We start from the raw sequence: 6,722 nt of genomic DNA, 5'->3' as shown, positions 1-6,722 counted from the left end.
AGGTGCAGTAGCAGCAAATAGGAAGCTCTCTGCTGGACTTTGTGACAAAATGCTGTGAAGCAGCATTAAAAAAAATCCAATAAAAAACGAGTGAGCGGTTCATTCTTTTCAGCGCAGTTGTGCTAGACTCCCTGCAAATTCAGACCAGGGGCCCTGAGAGTGCTTTGTCACTGTGGTCCCCACCTCCTTGGTGCTTTGTAGGCACCCAGTTAAGTAATTAGCCAACACAAACATCTTTCTCACAGGAAATAAAAAAGGGGCTAACTTCAACAGAGAAGTTTTTGCTGTGTGACACAGTCTTATTTTGGTGACATAAGAAGGAGTTTTGACAACAGATATGGAAGATGAAGGATTTTTTCCCCTTTTTTAACATCCTGCTACTTGCCATTACTTGGTAATCTTATGCTTACCTCACATGCTAAGCCTACCCGTTTTTAATTACTTCCTTGCTTTGGACTTTATAAATCTTTTTCACTTGCTTTTCAGTTTGTTCTATGCTCCTTTGTGCATTTGCACATTATCTTCTTAGATTTTTCTGGGCTTTGTTCTGATGTGAAATGCGACCAAGTTACACGCAAAGCCTTGGAGCGTATTCATTGTTACCTCTTTTCTGGATTTAATTTTCCCCACACCCTTGACAGTATCATTCCCGTGTTTCTTGGCTGGCACTACTTGGGATACCAATGCCTGATGACTCTACTGAGATCTGGACAAGAAGAAACTTCCCCTCCCGAGCTGCCAAATACCCGTAGCAACCAGAGGCCGCCCCTCCTATGTCTCGCAGGAAGGACGGGGGCTACCAGGCTGCTGGGCCATGTCCTCCACCCGGCCCCAGCCCCGCAGCGGAGGCCTCTGTGAGCAGCCTGGCACCGTGAGCCAGGGGGCCAGCGAGGACAGAGCCCCGAGGGCGGCAGGTGGCCGCGGTCAGCGGTCCCGTCACCTTGGAAGTGCCCCACGCCATTTCTGCCGGCCAAGCCGCAGCAGTCGAGCGACAGTGTGGGGCTCAGCTGATCGCTGGTGCCCACGCTGAGCCTTCAGCTCCACCATATGTGTTAATACATCTCCTTCCTAGGCCCCCAGGATGAGTGTCCTCTCTGCTCAGGAGCATCATTAGCTTTTACAAAGAGTGCTGCTTTTCTACCTGGCGTGCTTGAATTCGTTGTCAGAGTGACATCAGCTGGGAAAAGCTGGTACTGGAGCAGAACTTTGTTTTAGAGAAGTTTATTTCCACCCAAAAGCAAGTTCCCCCCACACTGCACAGAAGAACACCTCAGTTCTTCTGAAATCCAAGAATCCCGGGCAAATTATAACTTTGCATAATCTGAAAGCAACCAATGACCTCCCTCTTCAAGAGCGTTACCCAGATTTAATACCAAGTGAAGTTGTACTTTAATTATTCATTTTAACTGTGACTTCTTCGTACACGAAATGAGCAAGAGAAAACTGGAGCGCGGCAGCGCAGCCAGCCTCGCTGAAGGGCAGGGTTGGGCGCAGTGGGGTTTTCTCTTTCAGTCATACAGGAATGAAGCTTCAGCATCAGCTCTCGTGGGGGCCGGAGGTGGCAATTATCATACTGAAGGGCTGGCTGCTTGACATCATTTTTTTTTTTGGTCCTTCTGGTGGTAGTAATTGTATTTTAATGTTATATTAAGACTACAGGCTTCTCATTAAAAGGCAAGGCAGTTGCAACACAATACTAAGTGATTCAACACATGTTTATAATAATTTCTGCTTCTGGCTGGCAGCATATATTGCTACGCAAGAACCTAATGTGTTTCATATGATCTGGGCATAAATCAGGACTATATTTCGTTCTGAAAAATATCCACAAATGCTGTAAAGTAAAGTGCCTTGGACAATTCTGGTGTACGCAGATGAGCAGGAAATACATCAAGATTTTTTCTTTGGCAAGAAAGCATGCATACTTTATTTCTGAATATGTGATAGGTGAGGTTGGAGAAATCCTTCTCAAAGAGGAAGATGGGTAAAGAAATCCTCAGAGACTCAGATCAGCACTGAAAAAAGGTTTCTTTTTCTTGGGGCAGGAGATTAATGTTTATGGAATTTTTTCGGCCAAAAATCTCCATAGGTGTAGCTGAGCTCGTCTTTTGGGAAAAGAAGCTGTATGAGCTCTTACTCAGTAATGCCTATGATGTTTGCTACTCTCAAATCTATTATTGATTTGCTGAACCACAATCTTGACAGCAGGGCTTCTGATTAGGATTTTGTTTAGTGACTGAAGTTTTGTAGTTCCAGCAAGTGACAGGCATTTTTCACTAAGCTAAGCCTTGCAAAGGGGAATTGCCCCTTTTTCATATAGAAAACTGATTGCCCTGAAGGTCACAGAAAAAAAAACTTTCTAGACAGAAGCTATTTTAAGAGACGATGGAAATATCCCATGAAAACTAGTCCGCACACAGCATGTCTTTTGGGAGAGGGGAAAAAGCTGAGCTTCCCAGAACAACACTCCTGGACTTGTTTTGGCACCAATGCCCTTTGCTAAAAAGACAGGTGCTGGGCTAGCACGCTCCCTGGGACCACTGTCAGGAAAAAGGAGTATTTTTGCCTTTAGTTCTTCCATTTCATTGAAGAGATTCCAAGGTGATAAAAGGAAAGGGAAGGAGCAAAGTGCGTGCTGGAGTAAATAGCTCCAGTAATTCCCAAATTATTTAGGAACGTCAGATTGAGTTGGTATGAAGTTTGCGAGGTTCTCTGCAGCGAACAGCATCAGGCCAAACTTTAATTTTGCTGCTCTTTGAAAGAAAACTGTGATCAGTAGCTCAAGCAATGGAAAACTGCAGAAAAAGCGTAGAGCTTTACAGCACGCTTCTCTCTAGCAAGAGCTCCTCTACAACCACAAGGCCAAATACAGTTTAAAAAAATGAAACACAAGATTCCCTGGTATGTAGAGGCTTCAGGATCAAAATCTTTAAATGGGTCATTTAAAATGCTTCATTGAATAACACTGTAATATAACAGTCTGTTGGAAGCTGTCTGCTTCCCGGGACCACCGCTCACCGGACATACCTGTTAGCTGATACTGAAAATAATTCTGCACAGGACGCCCAAAGTTTAATCAGAGCAGGTTTTTCAAAACCCTTCACTGAAAACCCAGGTAAGGAGAGAAGAAATGTTTCTAGGTGTACACTGTTGAAAATGAAAGAGGAAAAACTGCGTTTATCTGTTTACTCTTCCTGGCCCAAGGGGATAGTCAATGCCAGTTGCTTCGGTCAGCAGCTAGCGAGGATATAATCAAGAACTACCTTAACACCATCTGGTTTTGTTACAGAGGCTCCCTGAGGTACGGAGCCAACAGGAGACAGTCCCTTGGCGTACAGGACCGGGCTGCTCCCAGCCAGCAAGCAGCAGCTACGGCTCACTCGGCTGAGTCAGGAGTTTCTTTGCTTCCCTGCGTTTTTGTTTTTCAGCGAAGGCTCTGTTTCCCTCCCCTCTGGCTTGCCTGCACCTTCAGTCAACATCAATGCTCTACCTGCATTTATATTCAGTCTATTAAATAACATGTCCAGCCTTACAGTTGATATTTCTGAGCAGCTTTGCACCTCTAAGGAAGAAGTTTTTATTTCTTCCCTCAATTTGTTCTCTTCAGCCAGGTCTGTCTCAAAAATAAAAGCACTCATCCGTTTCAGCTTTGTCTACTGCATGGTAAAGTCCAAAGGGCGGAATACTATCTGTCCCCTCCCCCTCCCCAATATATATATTTTTTATATATATATATTTATAAACTTGCCCAGCACTTTTCTGTCAAGACATGTTCAGTCCCTCAACACAAGCCAGTTTTACTCCAGTGCAAAGCCCCTTTGATTACCCTGGCAGAGCGTCCAGGCAAAGGCCGTCTGTCCTCTTTGTACCTTCCAGCCTGGTCTAGTTCACCTTCTGGTCCAGGGAAAAACTCATCTCTATTGCCCCCTGCCTGGTTTTATAAGCTTTTTACACCTGTTTTCAGAAATTAATATTGCTATTTTCAGTTTAGTGTCATAAATCAGCTATCGGTATGGTTCTGCACTCTAGCTGGTTACTGGCCACCCTCGAAGAACTATCCTCCTTTTGACAAAATATTTCAGGACCAACAATGAAACTAATGAAAAACTGTTGAAACCTGTTTTCCAAAATAATAGAGTCCTTTCCATCCCAACACACGCATGCCTATGAATCGCAGCTCCCTCCTGTTTTTCCCCGCTTCTCCAGTTGAGCAAAATTCAGCAAGCGGCCAGTCCACACAAGCATACTCTTGATTGCAAAAAGGCTGAATTATGCTTTATTTTCCTACCCGGCCACACCAATTTGAGCATGATCGCACTTACTCAGCTCTTCAGTTCCACAGAACTCCTGAACATGTATTGTTTGTAACCCCTTAGATGTTACTGGCCCATGGGCTGAAAAGTTGGTAAAGCAGGAAAGGCAGACACACCTCTTTTCTGTAAAAACCCCGCTACACTAGAACTATTCCTCAGCTGATTTTTTTCCCCTCTTCATTCTTATAGAGCTCGCTTTGGGCCTGGTGAATTATTCCCAAGGACAAGTTCAAGCTCCTGTTACAGCTTCTAGTTCCTTGTTGGGTGCAGTTCAGGTCATCTTATTAATTTATGGTTGTTAGCCAAACTGCTTCCCCAGCAGTTCTGCCTCCCTCAGTGTTTTTAGTGGACAGGAGCCAGCAGAGACTCCAGTTACACAGTGATTTTTTTTGTCCTAACCCTGAAGTTCAAAGAACTGCACCCTTGTACTGGTCTTGGCTGGGATAGAGTTCATTTTCTTCATAGTAGCTGGTATGGGGCTGTGTTTTGGATAACCCAGGGATGTTTTAGCTATTGCTGAGCAGTGCTGACACAGAGTCAAGGCCTTTTCTGCTTCTCACCCCATCCCACCAGTGAGGAGGCTGGGGGAGCACAAGAAATTGGGAGGGGACACAGCTGGGACAGCTGACCCCAAGGGACCAAAGGGATATTCCATACCGTATGATGTCATGCTCAGCATATAAGTCTGGACGTTCAGAGTGATGCGTTTGTCTTCCCAAGTAACCGTTACGCGTGATGGAGCCCTGCTTTCCTGGAGGTGGCTGAACACCTGCCTGCCGATGGGAAGTAGTGAATGAACTCCTTGTTTTGCTTTGCTTGCGCGCGCGGCTTTTGCTTTGCCTGTTAAACTGTCTTTATCTCAACCCACGAGTTTCCTCACTTTTACTCTTCCGATTCTCTCCCCCATCCCATTGTGAGGGGGGTGAGCGAGCGGCTGGGGCTTAGTTGCTGGCTGGGGTTAAACCACAACAACGCTGCAGGTGTCTTTCCCCCTAGTTAATCTCATTAAATCTCATCTCTTGCATTCTCACGCTTCCAGATTCATTTTTTCCATGCACACTGTTTGCAGCTTTCTCTCTTACAAGGCTTTTTTAAAAACATACTGGTTTCTCATTGTCTTCTGCAGCTGAAGCTTTTTGCAAACCCAGTTCCTATGAAGCAGTTCCTGCAGAGTCCTTGAAAATGAGAATTTTTAAAAACCTAAGCTTAATGGGATGAAGGGGGAAACAGCTAACTAACATTTTTTCATCCCAAAATACCTCTCCCTAAGTGGGAGAAATTTCAAATAAACTACTTCTAATTTCTAAGAAACAGTTTGTTTAGTGCCATCCATGCTTGCTTCAATTATAATCTATAATTGATATGTTACATATTCTATTCTAATAGATATAATTTATATAATTTGCTTTTTGTCTACCGAGATGGGGGTATTCTACTTTGATTAGTGAATTCTGACACGTAGGCCACATAGGACTGAAAATACGGCTCCTAAATGCTGATTTCTTCCATTTAGATTACAAGGCAGGTTGCAAAGGTAAGAAAAATGATGTGTCTTAAGATATTAGATATATTATGGACAATGGTGTTTTTTAATACTGAAGACTCCCAGCTCATTTAGATCATTAGTAGCGAATACCTGAAGCAATTCAGTAGACAAAATTAAATGTTTCCACAAGTTTTCACACTCACCAAAGCTGTGCTAAACTAAACATGCATTTTCCCTGCTGTTTCTGAACAATCATTTCAATGCCAGCAGCCTGAAAATGACTATTAAGAATAAACTGAAATTGTATTACTATCTGCTGTCCAGCAATTGTTTTATAAGTCAAGAACAGTTGGGCAATTAAAAACTAATGCACCACAGGTAGTTTCAGCTGTTTCTGGTAACATGAGACAACTACTTACATGAGGATTTCAGCTGTTTCTGATACAGAGTTATCTCCTCTTTTAAACTGCCTTTATTTTTACTAAGTAACTGTGTAAGTAAGTTGCTTACAACTATGATCAATAATTAATTACCTTTGGATTCTTCCTTTCCTATCATGGCCAGTTACGGTGACAGCACCTACAAACAGAACCTGCTTGGTTGTTGTGTGTCACGAACCACAAACACAACCACTGATACCTGTTTTTCCAGGTAAATGAGAACTGTTTCACAGGTTTCAGATCCATCTTCTGATACCACTGCCATTAGCACCATTTAATTTTGGTTTCCAGAAGACCAGTTCCACGAGTAAAGAAGAATTTTAATTAAAGGCAAACACTCAATATTTGTTTCTCCCTCCGCAGCATTTTTCACCCTTAGTTTCAAACTATTAATGGCTAAGATGACAATACTCTAAAATTACAAGATGATAAAATTTCAGTTTGGGGCCTGATTAGATATTGTGGGCTCTAATCCTGAAATAA

The sequence above is a fragment of the Calonectris borealis genome, chromosome 1 (genome assembly GCF_964195595.1).
Source record: "Calonectris borealis chromosome 1, bCalBor7.hap1.2, whole genome shotgun sequence".
Classification (NCBI taxonomy): domain Eukaryota; kingdom Metazoa; phylum Chordata; class Aves; order Procellariiformes; family Procellariidae; genus Calonectris; species Calonectris borealis.
Note: the sequence above shows the minus strand (reverse complement) of the source record.